The 20,211-nt window shown below is 33.5% G+C and overlaps 1 pseudogene; it reads right to left on the bottom strand.

Moving 5' to 3' along the window:
• Positions 1–9,210: 9,210 nt before the first annotated feature.
• Positions 9,211–9,364, bottom strand: LOC128591733 (uncharacterized; annotated as a pseudogene).
• Between the last annotated feature and the right edge of the window lie 10,847 nt (positions 9,365–20,211).

Here is a 20,211-nt window from a genome sequence, read left to right as displayed (position 1 = left end):
GTTCAAACCTGGCCCCAGCCAAAAAAAAAAAAAAAAAACTACAGCAAGAATATCTTCAAGAAAAAAGAGAATTTTACTTAAAACATTTACTTATAGGAAATTTAAAATATTAGTAATATATTAATGTCAAATATTTCTTTTTAGAAAAAAATTTATATTAAATAATATACAACTCAAAAGAATAACAATCGCAATTGTTTTATCTTCAAATTCTTCATGCCTTGAAGATTTTATTTTTTTACATAATGAGAAATTCACTAAATTAAAGGGGATACTTTATAACAGGAAAGTGGATGAAAGACTTTATAGTTTTATTAGCCAAGATTTGTAATTTGCAAAGATTGGATTTCTGAGAGAAAAAAAAAAAAGGCAGATGCTTTCAGCCATTAATTTTTAAAGTTGTTTCATATAGACTAGATTCATAAAAGTACACAATTTTCCAGCTTTTATTGGTCCAAGATATACAAGTTCCCCAAAGCTAAAGAGCTTGAAAAAACTCCAAAAAATGGGAAATGTGAGTAAATATTATTGTTCTCTTGGGTGAATGTGTTTTCTTGAGCATTATGCAATACTTAATTTATCATTTGAAGAATGGATATTGATCCCAGTTATTTAAAAGGATTCAATACTAACTTCTCAAAAGAGCTTCAAATTACATTAGATGGATGTTATTGGATGCATTATGTCTCCCAAAATTCGTATGTTGAATTTCTAATCCTCACTCTCTCAGAATGTGACTTTTTTGATGTCATTAGCTAGGATGACGTCATTAGAGTGGGCCCAACACCAGTAGATTGGTGTCCTCATACTGAAGGGAAATTAGGAGACAGCCATGCCCAGAGGATGGATAATGTGAAGAGACTTGAAGGAGATGGCCTCTATAAGCCAAGGAGATCAGATTAGAAAAGATCTTTCTGTTAAAACTCAGGGGAAGGCAGTCCTGCCAAAGCTTACTCTTGGACTTACAGCCTCCAGAAATGTGAGACAATAAATTCCTGTTATAACAGCCCTGGAAAACTAGTAATATGTACATAGTGTAATATACTATTAGATACAATATTATATTTTACAGTGTAAACTATATTCTAAAATGTAATAATACCTAAAATAACCATATTATGTTTTATATTTATTTTTTATCAAAAATATGCATATTCTTCCTTCAAATAAACATCAGACAAAACAGATGTTAGTCAAAAATTTGAAAAAGAAATGACACATATTTTTTTCTTTCTGATTTTTCTGATTTATTCATGACCTTTTGTAATAGCTACAACCTACAGTACAATATTAAGTAAAAGTAGTGAAAGTGGGAAAGTAATATTTTGCTATTATTCTCATTTGTAAATAATTCAGATTTAAGTATTATATTGTCTATGCATGCTTATTAAATATTTATTTTATTTATTAATTTGTATATATATTTATTTCATAGATGTATATTAAATAAAGGTAGAAAAAATCTACCATTAAAAATAGTTATTTTCATTTTTGTGAATACAATGGCATTCAGATCTTCATTGCCTCAAAGGTAATGGTAAATTGTTGGCATTAACAATAAAAATAGATTTGTTTTTAATAATTTGCAATACAATAAAATACAGTCTGTCGATTTTGTTTTTATGGTGTGTCTAATTATATTAGACATATTTTAACCAAATTAAAGGTATATATATATATATATTTATTTTTATGTTGTTTTTTTTTATTAAATCATAGCTGTGTACATTAACGTGATCATGGGGCACTATACACTAGTTTCATAGACCGTTTGACACATTTCCATCACAATGGTTAACATAGCCTTCCTGGCATTTTCCTAGTTATTGTGCTAAGACATTTACATTTCACATTTACTAAGTTTCACATATACCCTAGTAAGATGCACCGCAGGTGTAATCTCACTAATCTCCCTCCCTCTGCCCACCTCCCTCCTCCCTCCCTTCCCTTTCTCCTTCCCCCTATTCTTAGGTTGTAACTGGGTTATACCTTTCATGTGAAAGCCATAAATTAGTTTCATAGTAGGGCTGAGTACACTGGATACTTTTTCTTCCATTCTTGAGATATTTTACTTAGAAGAATATGTTCCAGCTCCATCCATGTAAACATGAAAGAGGTAAAGTCTCCATCTTTCTTTAAGGCTGCATAATATTCCATGGTGTACATATATCACAGTTTATTAATCCATTCATGGATCAATGGGCACTTGGGATTTTTCCATGATTTAGCAATTATGAATAGGGCTGCAATAAACATTCTGGTGCAAATATCTTTGTTATGATGTGATTTTTGGTCTTCTAGGTATATGCCTTGTAGAGGAATTATAGGATTGAATGGCAGCTCTATTTTTAGATCTCTAAGTGTTCTCCATATATCTTTCCAAAAGGAATGTATTAATTTGCATTCCCACCAGCAGTGCAAAAGTGTTCCCTTTTCTCCACATCCATGCCAACATCTCTGGTCTTGGGATTTTGTTATATAGGATATCTTACTGGAGTTAGATGATATCTCAAAGTAGTTTTGATTTGCATGTCTCTGATGATTAAAGATGATGAGCATTTTTTCATATGTCTGTAGGCCACGCGCCTGTCTTCTTCAGAGAAGTTTCTCTTCAAATCCCTTGCCCACCCTGCGATGGGATCACTTGTTCTTTGTATATATTTAATTAAATAAATATTTTGAAAACTTTTTCCCTTGTATTGAGATTAAAAGTCTCCTAACAGATACCTCAGTCTTGGTTGTAATTTTTTTAATACTATAAAATTATAATATTGGTACAGGATGAGCAGAAACATGATCTGTGTATTTCCATACCTTTATTATTGGCTCATCTGACTTACACATCATTCCACTGATGTATAATTATTACTGAAATGTTTTGCACTTTAAATTCTATAGAACTGTTGAAATTTAGTTTACATGAAATGTTTACTTACCTATTTATCATTGAGGTTAGGTTATACAAATAAAGAGGAGGTAAATAAATATGAACATAGAAAATATAGTAAGCTCTTTATAAGGATAAATACCAGAATATAGGTTAAATGTGTGTGTGTATGTGTGTGTATTCTTGTGATATTTTTCTTAGTCTTTGATGTACCCTATATTTTTAAAGAAATTCTCATTAAATAAATTAATTTACAATTTTTACCAGTTCTTTGAATCTGTGTTCCCCAATACATCTTTATTAGAAAGATACGATGCTGTGTACCTTCAGTCTTTACTTGGTCAAAGCAGGAACTCCATGTGCTTTTCTCTGTTCATAACCATCTATTTAGTAATTAGGAAGGGTTTGCATATATAGGTACCGCAGCAGCTAAGAAAATTGCTTCCGCTGGGTGATCTGTAAGATTCACGAAAAGTATATGAAACTATTTTCTTTTTTTAAACATCTGAATCAGAAATACTATACTTTGGTTGGAAGTTACCTTATAGCTGGAAACATGATTCATGCATGTTTGTTCTAATAAATTCAAATTTATAATTTAAAAATATGGAATACAATAAATAAAAGTTGTATAAAAGTAAAATTCTTTACTTATTTCCTAAGAACTTTTAATAATTAAATATCATCCACTGACATTTTTCTAAATAAAAATTTAAAAGAAGATGCTCATAGCATTTGACTTAATTTTTTGCGATTACTCATGGATAACATTTTTTTTAATTAATATTAAATCATAGCTGTGTACATTAATGAGATCATGGGGCACCATACACTGGTTTTATAAACAGTTTGACACATTTTCATCACACTGGTTAACATAGCCTTCCTGGCATTTTCTTAGTTATTGTATTAAGACAATTATATTCTACATTTACTAAGTTTCACATGTACCCTTGTAATTTGCACTGCATGGATAACATTTTGCATCGATGGTTATATATATTAAATTGGTAAATTAATGTAATAGACTGTAATTTACATATTATAATCTTCAGGATTATATGAAATAATGAAATGACACTGGGAATCCAAAGATGAGTTTTATATTTCTAGCTTTGTAAGAAAACCTCTTTGTACTTTGGTTTTATATTCTTTAAATTTAAATGATACTATTATCTCTGTGCCTTAAACTACCTTTGAGAATCAACCAGGTAATAAATGTAGGAAATCTCTTCACAAGATAATTTCAGAACGTGAGATATTATGTATTTTATAGATATTTAGTAAAAACCCATCAACATACAGTTCTATTTTTTTTTTTTTTTTGTAGAGACAGAGTCTCACTTTATGGCCCTCGGTAGAGTGCCATGGCCTCACACAGCTCACAGCAACCTCCAGCTCCTGGGCTTAAGCGATTCTCTTGCCTCAGCCTCCCGAGTAGCTGGGACTACAGGCGCCCGCCACAACACCCGGCTATTTTTTGGTTGCAATTTGGCCGGGGCTGGGTTTGAACCAGCCACCCTCGGTATATGGGGCCAGTGCCCTACTGACTCAGCCACAGGCACCGCCCAGTTCTACATTTTTTAATGCTGTACAAAGCAGAATATTTCCTGTCACCACAAGTGAAGACAATCGTAAGTCTAATTGTCAATAACCGCAATAGCCATCCTTCGTTATTTATTAGGTGTCAGGCAATTTGCTTTTACTTTGAAAATGTAATTTCCTTTCCCCCTCATATCAAATCCTTGATGTAAGCATAGTTTTTTACCATTTCAGTGATTTTACAAAACTCACTGATAAATTAATTTACTTTTTTCTAGTCACTGCATTTTCAATTTTCTCAGCAGGAGTTTGAACTCAGCTCACCTCTGTTTTATTTCAACACTCATTTTCCAACATACTCATGTGATAGAAAACAGAATACATGAAAGATAAATTGGCATGTAATCTAGGATAGGTCAGGTGCAAATTTACCACCTCTGCAAGAATTATGATATAATCAGCAAGATGACATTTGGGAAGCCTGAAGGATGTATGGGAAACAGGAAGTTCATTGTCACTATAATGTTGTCCAAATGACGGTTAAAAATAAAGTGATAAAATTAGGCTATTGGATCACTGGGTTTGGGGGACAACAGGGTAAGTTGATGAATTCGGTTATTAATAGAACATAAATAAATTAGGAGCTAATAGTTCCTAAAACCATATTGGAAGGGGATCCAGCTCCTGGGGTGGTGAGAGTATTTTTCCTTCTTGTTTTCCTTCCGCTCTTCTGTGTACGTGTTCAGGCTATCACAAGGCTTAGATTACCCTAGAGATAGCATCAGAGAAGCCCTGTATTACTGAAATAGTTCTCTCAATGCCTTTGGTTGTACTTTTAGCCAAATTTTTTTTTTTAAATCAGTTCTCATATTTCTTTATGTTTGATAAACATGTCACTACAAATTTCATTCATCTTGAAAATATCTCCTTAGACTCTATTTCACTCTATTATCTTTGTTCCCGTTCCTGGTTTAATATTCAGTCTCCATCTGCCTCACTACCTCCCTTTCATTTTCAATCTCTCTGATGTAGGGTGTTTTATTTTTAACCTTTTCTTTTTTCTTGGAGTTTTTACTTAGGCAGCAAGACTTCTCTAAATTTTACGTAAATGTTTGAACTCTATATCTCTAAAAAGGAACTTTTATATTTTTAAAGGTCTAAATATATGACAAACATCTCCATGTGGAGGTTCTATTGATCATTTATGTCCCGCAAGTAAAACATCTAATTTATTATTTTCTAGTTTCTTGGTTCACTTTCTGACATTTCAATTTCCCTCAAAAGCATCACCTTTTTTTAATCATACTTGCTCAAAATACCTGACTTCTGTTTTCTCTTCCCTCTCAATTTCTCAGTTTCTATGAAATGTTAACTATATATATATATATTTTTTAAGACTGAGTTTCACTTTGTTGTCCTCTGTAGAATGCCATGATACCACAGATCTACCCGGCTATTTTAGAGACAGTGTCTCGCTCTTGCTCAGACTGGTCTCAAACTCCTGAGCTCAGGTGATCTACCCATCTCGGAAATGTTCACTATTTTAATTTTGATTTTTTTCCAAATTTTCTATATCTCGGAAATGTTCACGATTTTAATTTTGATTTTTTCCCAAATTTTCTGTATCCATGTTTTCTCCGTTCCATGTCTCTCTCTAATACAAAAGTATGGTCCTTTTTTTATGACAGGCCCCTGACTCCAGACTATTCCTGCTTTATTATTCTGTACAGAATCCAGTAAATTGAAGCTCGGCATATACTGCTATATCCTTTTCCTCCTGAGATCAAAATCCATTAACGGATTGTCCATCGAGTCAAAAAATTTCTGAGTTAAAATTATTCCAGCATGTTCCAAGACCTCTTTTATATGTTACTCTGGATTTTTCATTCCTCTATCACCTTACAAACTCATTTCAATTCCGTTACACCTCAGCTTCTTTTATATGTGCCACTTGATCTTACTCAAACTGAAGTCCCTGTTGTCACTCGCAAGTCCTCTATATTTTATGTCTGAGGACTTTTTCTTATGCATCTCTCCCTGTTTGGAATATCCATTTTCTCTATCTCATCAAGACTTTCAAAATCTTGCTTACTCTTCAATAATTCCTGCTTCAGGTACATTTTCTAGCCTCACCCTTTATACCCTTCCCCCTAAAATAAGTTTGTTTGTATTTCTAACTTACTGTGATTGATATTTGACATTACCTGTGACTAAGTTAAGGTATTTTAGAACTATTATGGTATTTTCATTTCCTATTCTTATTTATTTATTTTTTATCTACTTCATCTTCCCATGAGGCAAAGTGAAAGAACTCAGATAGTCAACCTGTCCATGTGTGCACATTACATTGCTTTATTGTTGTAAAATATATGTTAAAATATATGTTAAATCATATATGTTAAACACATGTATGATCTGTGATGAACATTAGGCATATATTAAATCTACACTATGAAGCTAGAAAATGGACTTAGTATGACTCCTGGGATGTAATAAAAATGTGACTCTACTTTTGTCATTTTCTCTTTTGTTAAAGTGTGCCACTTGATAATAGCCCTGTCTTGAGTGAAACGTCAGCAGGTCCCATGAATTTTCTCCTAATTCATTAAATGGATGATTCTATTCTTGTATCTGTCATAAACTTTAGAGTAGAATGTAAAGCTATTCTGACCATTACATTAAAGGACATTTCAATCTTAAAGGAGAGACATCCGCTAACTCTGCTCCAGTCACACCACTGGCCTTTGATAAGGAGGGATTTGCCTGGGTTCTAGTAACATTCTCCCTCACCTTCCCCAACTCATCATTTGCCAGTTGGGTTCCTTAGTGTCTGGATCTTAATATGGTAGCACATTTCCCAAAATCAGACCAGAAAAGATAGGAACTCACAGTGTTGGAGTATTTTTCAGCAAAGAACTATCTCCCCCCATTATCTCTAATATCTATGTTTTATATCCTCTTTGCAGGAAAAGGTGGTTTTAAATGTTGAATTTCATTAGTAAATATTTGCTTTGAAGATATATATGTACAATATGATAGCTCAACTCATCTTCATCTCATGGGATCACTTCACGAAAAACTGCCAAGGGAACACCTGTTGTATTGACCAAAGCCATACTACTTCCTGTCTCACTGTGCAGACTCCATTGAAACTCATTGTTTCTGAGTCAATAATGCTGTACTTGGTGTGTCTGTGTGTTAACCTGAGGCCCAAAGCCTAAATGCTAAATAATCATAAAGACAGAAGTAATGATGAATCTGGCAATAGAAGTGATTATGTTATAAACATTACATATACCAATCTGGGATAAATATATCTACAACCATATTGTGAGATTATATCTTTCTATCTATACTTTTTTATTGACATCATTCAAGAATAATTGAATAATTATAGGAAGGAGAAATAATACAACAGAACAGATAGCTTGCCAGCAGTATACATGTAGATTCAGATATAAATATAGTGTTAAATATAAACTCAATTTTTTCTAGTTTGAGTATAAAACTAGAACATATCTAGTTTTCCCTTGAAGTCCAAAATTCAGTTTCTGAAGAGTAAGCATTATATTACTACAGTGGGGAAGATACTCATTACAGGGATTGTGTGGATCATTTTATTTTAAATCCTTTTTTAAATATATTTATTTTCCAGGACACAGCCTAAGGGGAAATACAGTGTACATATTAAAGATAATACACTTTGCAGCAGGGAAAGTGGGGATTATAATTTATCTTTATGACTTACATTCTTTGTATCTTCATCTTGACCAAGATACTTAACACTCTTCAAAATGTAGTATCATGGATTAATAAATTGTGGTATATGTATACCATGGAATATTACGTAGCAGTGAAAAAGTAGAGACTTTACCTCCTTTATGTTTACATGGATGGAGGTGGAAAATATTCTTCTTAGTAAAGTATCTCAGGAATGGGAAAAAAGGTATCCAATGTACTCAGTACTACTGTGAAAGCAATTTATAATAACTCACACTTGCATATGAAAAATGAAACACAATTTTAGGCTATGATTAAGGAGGGTAGGGGAGGGTGAGGGATGGGGAGGGGGTGGGAGGGATAGTAGGAATAGCAGGAGACCACAACTATGGAGCACATTGCAAGTACAAGTTGGTTCTATCATGTGTAGAACACAAATGTCCTAATGCTATAAATGAGATGAGAGCTATGCTGATTAGTATTACGTAAGCACTCCAATTGTACAAATAATCAACAAACTGAAATGAAAAGAAATGTATTTATGATTTATGTACAAAAAGACTTAATAAAAAATAAATAAAAAAATGTAGTATTCTCATTTGTAATATGAAATATTAATTTATTACCCATTTTTAGGTTTACTTTTAAATTAAATGAAATAATCCATTTAAATGGTTTATTTTTATTAATAAATATAAAATTTTTATTTATTTGTATTAATTGTAATTGCATATGCAAACTCTAAAAATAGACAGCAAGTAGTTTTATTGTGAAAATAAAAGTTAATAAGAGTTAATAGCATCATATACCTATCCTATCACAAATGACTCATACATTGTCTTAAATCAACTATCTGAATCAGTTTTTCTGCTACATGTAAGGAAATCATAAACCAAAGAAGTCAGTTGTTACATATTGAATTAGATAAGAGGGTATGCATTTGATTTAAAATTTATTTTTGTGTTCACTCACTGCATTATTACTCATATGATGTCAATTTAGCTGTTTTAATTCAAGAATAGTATTGCTGCAATCCATTCCAGCATATTAAGATAAATGCAAATTATTTTAACATAACCCTTTTCCAAATTGTTTACATATACATGTGTGTATGTGTACACGTGTAGAAAAAAAAGAGTGAAAATATACAAATCAGAGTGGACTAGACTCGGGTTAATATTACACTTGATCTTAGCCAAAAGGCCGAGAAGCGATAGACTCGGGTTAATATTAAATCATACAAAGTATTGGACGAAGATGCTGTAATAGCCCAGTAACAGATAAACAGTGGAGCCGCACACAGAAAGACACTAAACAATTACTAGTGGGTGTGGAGAGGGACAGAATAATATTAAAACTATTTTTAAAACTAGGTAGTAAAAAAAATTACATAGCATATTGCATATGGAGCCACAATTTTATCATTAAAATATATCTAAAATAAATACTCTGAAAGTAATAATCCCAAAAATATTGGTAAGGAATACCAAATTAAAATCAGGTATTATTATATTATTATTTTGGTTTTAGGCGTGTTCCCTTTGAAGTGAATACATGGTAAGCATAAAGCAAATACACATAAGTAAATGTAAGGACCGTAACAGAGCCGATAGTCTGAACTATAACTGAAAATGGTACTTACATATTTATTTTAGAACACAAAGGACGTCCAAATATGAAATTTAAATATTACATGTAATATAAAATATAAATGTTTTACCCCTTCTCTTTAAATGATTACTTACTGTGCAAACCAATGAGAATACCTAAACTCCCAGTGATGACATTTTGCTCTATTGTATGGTGGCCTCATTATGATTTCTATATGTCATGAAATTTTCCAAATTCTGTAAGTGGTACTGCAACTGTTCCTGTAGCAATAGAAGGAACAGGGTTCATATTTTTTCATAGATGCTGCATTAATCAGCTTTTGAGTTATAACAATGTGTAATAAGAAGCTTTAAATGCCAGTAGCTTACACAAATGACTTTTATTTGTTTCTGCAAATCTGAGAGCTAGCAGTGATAGTTGCACTCTAATCTGAGAGCTGGATGCACGTAAACTCCACACCTTTTATTCCAGGAACACAGTTAAATAAACTGTGGGTGTATAATATTATTATTCTCTGGGAGGAGGGGAAGGAAAGGGGTTAAGTCAAACATTGAGGCACATTCAAAGCCACTGCTCAGATGTGGGATGCGTCACATAAGCCCGTATTCCAAGAGCTGAAGCAACTCACCTAATAAAGCTCAGTATCGGTGAGGCCGGAGTAGACAGAGTAAATATTTGCTGAACAATAATGCAATTGATCATAGCAAGATAGTCAGAGCTGAAGGACTGCTTTGACAGCAAAGGCACCTGGAGCATATTGGATATTTCGCTAATGCTTGCCAAATAAGCTAAAGGCAGATAAAAGTAGTTTCACTGCCAGTTAATTGCACAAGATTATGCCTATTCTTCTCTGTCCTATGGTGATATTATCTTATTATTTTTGAAAACTCTAATTCCAATTACAGACTTATTGCTGTCCATTACTCCAATTTATGTTATAGTCACCAATTTTCTATAGCAAGCAATTTTTATAGCACATCTCATTTCTCTAACTTCCCAGGAACGTATGATAAATATTGGGAAGTTAGAGAAATGAGATGTGCTATAAAATTGTAAATAATTTTCCCTGGCTAAGAGGAAGTATTACCATAGGCAAGTTCTGCTTCTTATATATGATTTAATAATAGACCACCTGATCTTGATCTGGGTCTGGGTAAAATTACTGTGTGCAATCTTATCAAACCACAATAATGTTCTCTGAATAAATGTACTTACTTGCCTATTAAACTGTCATTGTGGCAATCCTGTCATGAATCAGGCTTCCTGATTATGTAGAATTAATATGGTTACTTAATTATTCTTTGTTATTAGATGAAATTGGAAAACCTTATGTGTATTCACATACAGAATTACAAAATTTTGAACAGCAGCTTTAAGTATTTGAGGAAAATATGACAGTATGATCTGTGATTAGCAACATGGATCGATAAATTCTTAAGAGAGATAAATGCGTTTTATCCCCAAATTGTACCTGACTGTATAATATATAGCATTTAAAAAGGGAATGTAATAGCTAAAAGATGCTTGAAAGTTTATTTAGCTAGGAGGTCTACAAAATTCTTCTGTAAAGGACCACATAGTAAATATTTAAAATTTTATAGGCTGTATGACTTTTGTTTCAGATACACAACTCTGCATTTGTAGTTTGAATACAGCATTAAATAATATGTATTGAGGGTTGTTCCAAAAAATTTGTGTATCACAAAAATAGAAAGCAGGCTAGACTGGGGCAGTGGTTTTGAGCCCTGGTTTTGTCTACTATGTTTATTTATCACATAAAGACACTGAAAAGGATTTGAAATTACTATGCCATAATTATTTATGCTACTTTCACAATTTTCTGAACATTATAAATCCAGTTGATATTAAATATGGGTTTATCATGTGTCTTGGAAATTCATACCTTGACTTTTTTAAGTGTAAATATATTATTTGAAATCATGATGCAGCAGAAATATTTATAACATCCTCTGTGGTCAGATTTTATATATATATATAAAAAAAATTTTTTTAATACAAGTATACACTCACTGAGGCACCTGCCATGGTCCCACAACATGGTTAGGCACTGGTATTAAAATTACTGTGACATACCCAGGCACCCTCCCAGGTCCTGCTGCTGGCTGCCGTCCTATAACACTCCAGTACCCACCAAGATCTTCAAACCTGCTAGGCTCTGGTCAAAGTCCCACAATATTCTCATCTGCCCTCCTCAATCCTACAACCCACCTAGGCTCCGATAGAAGTCCCACTACTCACTCATCCACTACCCCTGTTTTCCACATGCCCCAGTGGCCCCTCAAGCTGTGAGCTTGGCAGTAAGGGTCATGCATGTTGGCACACTCCATCATGCCCCGCACTGCGACACTTCCCCTGCACATTACCACAGAGTAGATTCTGGAAGCTGCTACACCATCACAGTGTGCCACCCTTGCCCCTGGAGGTGAGCAGAGGGATATCCACAGCCCTGAATCCGGAGCTATCTTCTAAATAGCCACACACAGCCCCACAGCTACCACTTCAGGAAGATCCAAACACAACAAACGTCTAGACCAGTTGACTGTTGGGAATGAAAATCACCAAGCCCCCTGTGTGAAGTTCCTACAGGGGCCCTGAGTGAACCCACCACTCTACATGAATAACCCTCAGCATGTCTCAGACAGTGATAACCATGGCAGAGTAGGACCAGGCAGGAGAATAGCTGTGCAATACAAAAGTGCTACTTAAGTACCTCTCCTTTTTCACATCAAGCAGGAGAGTTTCCAGCAAAGGAAAATAGTTGTGCTGCAAACCTGTCTTCCCTGAGCTGAGAGGAGAGCTTTCAGATGACAAGAAATCATCGAAAAAAAATTCTGGCACCATAAAATACAAAGTTAATTTGACCCCAAAGGATCCCAATAATTACAACCAAAAGGAAATTGTCAAAATGCCAGAAATGGAGTTAGAATATAGATATCAAACAAAATAAATGGGATTAAAGATAAAGTTGAAAACCAATACAAAGATGCCAAAAAACATATTTCAAGACATGAATGAAAAAATTAAAAACTCACTAAAGAGACAGACAACATAAGAAAGAATATGATAGAACTTAAAGAAATAAAAGAATCATTTAGAGAATTAAAAAATAAAACAGAAAGCTTTAACAAAAGCCTAGACCAAGCTGAAGAAAAAAGTCTTATAAGCTGCTTTAAACTACTGTAGTCAGTCAAAGATGCAGAAAATGAGAAAAAAAGAACAATGAATTATAAACTCAGAAATATGGAACTATCTAAAGTGGGCCAATATACTATTTATAGGTATCCCTGAGGGATGAAAAAAATAGGAAAAACAGGGAAACTATATTTGAGGGAATTATCGAGGAAAACTTCCTGGTAATGCCTGCAATTCAAATGTATTGGTAAAGGGAGAAAAAAAAAAAAAAACAAACAAGAAATCTAAATATGTGTGCATGTGACATAGGAGGTCCTAGATTCATAAGGCACATTCTACTAGATTTAAGCTAAGAAGTGTATAGTCTCATCTTGATGATACAAGGTGATCATCAAACACAGGTGAGATTCATAGTCAATAGGACATCTCCAAGACAGTTTTCATCCTGACCAAAGTCAAAATGAAGGAGAAAATTCTACAAGTGAAAGATGAAACCAAATCTAACCTACAAAGAATATCTCATCAAGCTAATGTTAGACTTCTCAACAGAAACCTTAATGCTAAACAGATAGAGCCCTATTATTGGTCTTCTTAAACTGAAAACCTGTCAGCCAAGAATATTATAAGCTACAAAACTAAAGACAATACAATAGATACCCACCAGGGTATAAATCCTCAAATGTTCCTCTTATAAAACAATAGCACGAGAGAAAAAACAACACAGCAACATATCATCCAGCATGACATCATTCAACATGATGAGCAGAACAACATCCCACATGTTAATACCAACACTGAACTTTAATAGTGTGAATGCTCCACTTAAAAGACAGACTGGTGGAATAGATGAAAAGCACAAGTAAGTATCTGCTGTCTTCAAGGAATATATATCTAACCCAAAAGGTCTGTTTGTACAGATTCAGGTAAGGAATGCAAAAAAAAAAAAGAGAGAGAGAGAGAGAAAGATTTGGTATAGCATTTTCATATTGTTAACTTTAAACAACAATTGTACAAAAGAAGATAAAGATACTCCTTGTAGTATAATGATAAAGAAAGTAATTCTACAAGAAGATATAGCAAACCTAAAATATATATACTTAACATAGGAGCACCTAGATTCATAAAGCAAATTCTGTTATACTAGATCTAAACACATAAATATATATTAACAACTTGAATGCTTTTGACTTCAACACCCCACTGACAGGACTAGACAGAATGGTGAAGCACTAAATAAATAAACAAATATTAGACTTAAAAGCATCTGTAGAACAAATGGACATAACAGATATTTATAGAACATTCTGCTCCCAAATGATTGAACATACATTCTTTTCTTCAGGATATGGGATATTTTTCAAAATTGATTGTATCTTAGGTCACCAAAAAAGTCTCATAAAATTAAAAAAAAAAATCAAAACCATTCCCTGTGTCTAATCAGGCTAGAATGAAATTAAACTGGAAGTTAATTCAAAGAGAAACATTCAAGTCTACACAAAGTCATGAAAATTGAACAACCACTGCTTAATGATCCTTACTACAGTGATGAGATTAAGCTGGAAGTGCGAAAAGTCCTCTGACTGAAAGATAATAGAGACACAAGAATTTCAAAATCTATAGGATACAGAAAAAGTGGTCTTAAGGGGAAAGTTCTTAGCTTCATGAGCCATCATCAAAAAGACAGAAAGATCACAATTAACAGCCTAATCTCCTATCTCAAGAAATTAGAAAAAAAAAAAAGCAAAGCAATCCCCAAAACACCAGAAGAAAAAAATTACAAAGTTCAGAGCAGTGTTACTACAAAGCCATAAAACAAAATGAAATAATGTTTTTTGAAGTAATTTGGATGGAACTGGAGATTCTAACCGAAGTTTCTTCAGAAGGAAAGACAATCTCCACAATTTCTTACAAGTACATACGATCCAAATAATGGGTACACATAGAAACAGAAAAATATTAAGGACATTGTAAACCAAGAAGAGAGAAGATTTGGGTATGTGAAGGATAAAAAATTACCTATTGGGTATAATGTTTTGTTCTGGCAACTGGCATACCAAAAACCCTGACTAAAGAAAGCATTATACAACATATCCATATAACAGAAACATTTGCACCCCTTTAATAGTGTGAAATTTTAAAAAGTAAGTGTACACTTTGACTAACTTTGAATATGGATTATTTTAACTTGACTGATTAGTGAAGTCATAAACCACCAAATTACTTCATGTACAACTACATTGGAATGGAATGACAAATTACTCTTTAGAGTTTCAGGGGAGTGCTATTCTTTCAAGACATTTGATATTTACTGAATAACTTCCCTAAAGCACATATTTTTACAACCAATTATCATGCTAAACCATATGATATATTAATTTGCGCACTTTTAATTTAATAAAATCAAACAATATTTCTAAGCAATTTTATGTCTCATAAATCTGAATTTATATTTTTGAAATTTAAAAGCATGATATATATGCATTGCTCATTTAAATAATAGAAAAATGATGATTACAGAATATATAGTGTTTTATGCTCTCCACAAAGTATTTTAGCTATTCAAACTTTTAAAAAAAATACATTTAAATCTTAAAAATCAAAGTGGCTTTGATTTTTGAAGAGTATGGCTACCAAATTAAAATTTATTTTATTTTTCTATTTGGTTCCTGTTGGAGTATTTTTAATTTTTAATGGAAATTTAGGTAAAATTTTTCTGGGAAGAGATGTTTTTCATGCTTCCCTATTGAGAGTTTTGTGGCCACCTACTATATTTCAATTTTTCCCTTTCTGTGATTATAAGCAGATACTAAATATGGATCTAGAGTTCAAGACTATAAGAACAATTCATAGCCCACAGTTACTGTTCCAGTATACCCTGAAGGCACATTTATGGAATGTAGTCAAAGTAATTGTCAGGGTGCACAGGATTTAATTGAAACCCTGTGGATTGGTTACTTTCTTAACAGTAAGGTCAATATTGTCGCAATTCAAAATAAAATAATTACAGAAAATTATATTTAATAAGCATATTTAAATAGTAAATCCAGATAAAATAAGACCAGGTTAAGTATTTTGACTGTTGCCTTATCAAAATTACAAAATGTTATAAGCTTTACTTATTTTACAGAACACTAAATGACTTCACCCTATATACACAATGATAGAAAAATATTTCTATTTGAAAATGTAATTTCATTATTTTGAGTGCATTGATTAAAAATATTAAACTATATTATGTAAAAATTTGCTATAAGCTTACTGTCTGTTAGATGTTATCCTTGACTTATATTGAGTATAATTCAAATGTTACATACATTATGTTCTTAAATTGTCTCCATATAAAATTAAATTTTTTGATTAACATAATAGTGCTATTTATTTACCTAGTGTTTTTTTTTCACTTTGTTTATTTCTGATCAAATAATCAAAATTCGAATGAAAATTAGGTTTTGACATGAGAAAAAATACAGTTCATTTTTCACATCACACATAGAAATTCATTATGGTAAATTATAATCCTTAATGTAAAAATTAAAACAGTATGATATTTAAACAGTAGCACAAGAAAATATCTTTACAACCTTAAAATAGGTTAAAAAAAAGACACAAAACAATGCATAGCAAATGTAACTATAATGATATTAAGTACACATGTTAATTAAAAGCCAAATAGAAATACTGGAAAGACAGTCTGCATGGGAAAATTTATTTGGAATCTATTTCAGATGAAATTGAATCTATCTTGAATAGAAATAAATTTTCTTGAAATTATTAAGAAAAAACATCAAAACCCAAGAAAATAGTGAAGAAAATTATTGAACAGAAGCTTCAAAGTCTTATATTGATGAACATAAAAGTGCGATGAAAAAGGCAAGCCAATGCAAGATATTAGATAATGTATCCATGTAATGCAAGGTGATACAGAGTAGAATTTTCAAAGCTGGGAGCACAGGGGCCCACCACCCATTTGCCGGGCTCCAATGGTGGCCCCAAGGGTTTGTTCCACTCAGCTTTCATTGAAAGCTATTTGCTCATTATCCCAAAGGGTAAGCTGAGGAAGGGAACAAAGATCCTACTAGTTTCTCTGACCAAGCATATCTACTTCTATTGTTTCTCTAATCATTCACTTTAAGGGTCTGAGGAGTCTTCATAAATGCAGAAGCTGAGCCTTATGTGGGAGCAGCCTCCTGTCTGTGGTCACACACACAGATTCCTAGGGGGGGTGTCAATACCTGTCAGTTCACTGCAGAGTAAAATGCCACTGGCGTCGATCTCATCTGAAGAATCAGTGGGAGAGAGGAATATTCCTCTCATCATCACCACAGAGGTGTCGTCCTCTGTGATAAGGGGTATAAGCCCTCTCACCCATGTTTCAGGACTCGAGCTGTTCCCTTGGTCTCTGCCACAGCTTTAATACAAATCTCCACAAAGGGTATTTGCTTTGGCTGTTGACTAGGCAGGAGGCGGCCTAGTTAATGTTTCCTGCTAGGCCTTGTACACAGCATCTCTGTGGCCATTATTCCTTCAGAGTGTTTACAGACCCAGCAGGGAGGATTGCAAACTGTATCCCCACAGGCCAGGCTTCTAGGAAAAGCAGGAAACTTGCTCAGCTGAGAAATTTAACAGTGGCTGTTTTAAAGGTAAACTAGCTGACTTTTCTTTCTTATATTTCATCCTAGTGATGAGATAAAAATACTGAATAACTAAGATATTTTTGTTTTAAATAGTAATAAGAGATACAGGGGGTGGATAGAATGGGATAGATATTCTCAGAAGGTTTTATGTAACATTAAATAGAGTAGAAATGCCTAAGTGAGGAAGAAAAATTTGGATCAAAGTGAATCAACACTACTCCTTATTGGGAGAAGAAGGAACCTGAGACAGTAGCTTGCTTGGCATAGTTGATGATATGAAGTGAAGCCAATGTGACTAGACTGATTATGGGTAAGAGGATAAAAGATGTGGCTTGACAGGCCATGAGGAGTGGAGAACATAGAGGGCTTTGGCTTCTACCTTGAGTGAAATAGGAAACAGTGGAATATGTTTGAATGAAAAAGTTGCAGATTGAGACATAATTTAATAGAACTATTTTGACAAGTATGCAGAAATTAGACTTCATGAACTCAGAATGTGACCAAAAAAGACTATTTTAAAGGCCGTTGAAATAACCCTTGTAGGAGATAGCAGTGCTGTGGAGCAGAGTGGAAGCAGTGATAAGTGCTCAGAGGTGGCCTGGAATTCAGCTAAGACAGTCTGGAGGTGAGAACTTGGGGTATTCATTTGAAATCATGAACCCTGGTACAGAATGAAAGCATCAAATGGATGAGTGTGGAAGGAAAATGGAAAGGTCCAAAGACTGCCTCTGGCAAATTCCGAAACTAAAATGTTGGGGAGCTGACCTGAACCATTAAAAGAAATGGAAGTTTAGCAAGAGAAAACAGGCAATCAGAAAGTGTTTTAGGACTGAGTGGATTCAACTTAGTTGGTTTTGCTGGTTGCTCAAAGGAGATAAAAACTAAGAACTTTCCTCTAGATGTAGAACCAGGGACTCACTGGTGACCTTGATAAGGGCAGTTTTGTGGAGGAGGGGAATGAAATTGGGATGGATTCAGGAACCTGGGAGTAGACCAGCTGGAGAGAGTGAGAATGAAAAATCCTTTCATAAAGCAAAGATCTAAAGTGAAGGAAAGAGAATGGAGTGGTAAAAGAAAAGAGGTGTTGTTGAGTGAGTTGCTTTGTTTTGTTTTCTCTTTTTACAGAGGAAAACCAACATGGTATGCTATGGGGAAGGAAAATTTCAAGAAGGAAGATGACGACAGTGAGGAGAGCCAGGGATTATTTCTAAACAGCAAGAAGAGACAAGCTCAAGTGTGCCTTTAATATATATATCAAGTCACAGCATTAAAACTGCTCTGTGTACAATTAACTTTGTCTGATTACCATGTTAATTCATATTTGCGGGGACTGTTTCCTTTTCTTACTTAGTAATAACCAATTCATTTTAAAAAATCAAAGGAAAGGTAGGATATATAGACACCGATGTCAGAATTCTGGTTAACAAGGTTAATATGATAAAACAAAAGTGTGTCTATGATTTTGTCTGGTTGTTTCAATTCTTTCAATGAGATGGGGATGAAGATAAAAGCTGAGAACAAGGACCATGGGGGAGTTTTGAGGACAGACAATAAAGTATAAAATATAAGTTTGTGTGAGTGGAAGAGTTCACCAGCATAAGCACCATCCTGGGATGAGAGGCAAGAGAGATAAGTCAGTGTGATGGGAAGGTCATATGATACCATATCTGTCAGCTTCTTAGAGAGTCTGATGTAATAAGGCCGAGTTGACAACAGAAAAATACAATATCATTTTTTTTTTTAAAGGTAGAAAGTTAAGAGAAAAGGGATGTGATGATTGTAAGCCAGGAAACTGAAACTTGGAATGGGAAAAGTGAAGAAGTTAAGGTACATAAAGATGTCAGAGGCACAGTGGATTGCGGTTTTCTCTGGTTTCATAGAATTAATAAACAGAATTAGAGAGAGTAGTCAATCCTTCCCCCAACTTATATTTATTTTGAGGTTTCCATTCTTTTCTCAATTTGACCTGAGAGAAAATAAATAGAATTTTAAAATACAATGAAAAGAATTTTTAGATAAAGAGAAATGTTGGAAAACAGCAAGAGATAGATTAGATAGATATACATAAAGTAGAATTAAATAAATAAATCTACAAATCCTATTATAATTTTATTGACTCTCCAAGATTGGAGAACAAAACACCCATATAATTTCTTTCAGCCCAGCCTTTCTGCCTGGGGTCTATGAAAGGCTAAATGCCTGCCAGTTGATGAGACAGGTGCCAATTTGATTCTGAAACTTCATGAACAGAACTGGATTCTGACAAAGGAATTATATTCTCATTTTCACTGAGCCACTAAGATGTCCTCTCCAATGCATATTCTGTGATAGCAATAGACAAGTAATCTATGAAAGAAGCAGCCTGATAGTGGAGAGTATCAGGATGCCGATAATGAAAGAGATTCAACAGTAATACATTTAAGCTCTACATTATTGATGGCTTTTGAAAATGAAAGTTAAAGTGCAATTGTGTAGCCATTTAAAACTCTCAGTTTCAGATGTAAGGCTGAAATGAACATGTTTGTTTAACAAGAAGATTAAACATTTTTTTTCCTCACCTAAAAAATAGAGAAATTAGATGTTTAATTTTCACAGAATACGAAAACGGAAATTTTCTTTTTTCATAAATTCAGCAGTTGAGCTTCCTTTTCCCAGTGTAAAATC

This window comes from Nycticebus coucang, chromosome 1 (assembly GCF_027406575.1).
Source record: "Nycticebus coucang isolate mNycCou1 chromosome 1, mNycCou1.pri, whole genome shotgun sequence".
Classification (NCBI taxonomy): domain Eukaryota; kingdom Metazoa; phylum Chordata; class Mammalia; order Primates; family Lorisidae; genus Nycticebus; species Nycticebus coucang.
This window is presented reverse-complemented; position numbering and strand designations above follow the sequence as displayed.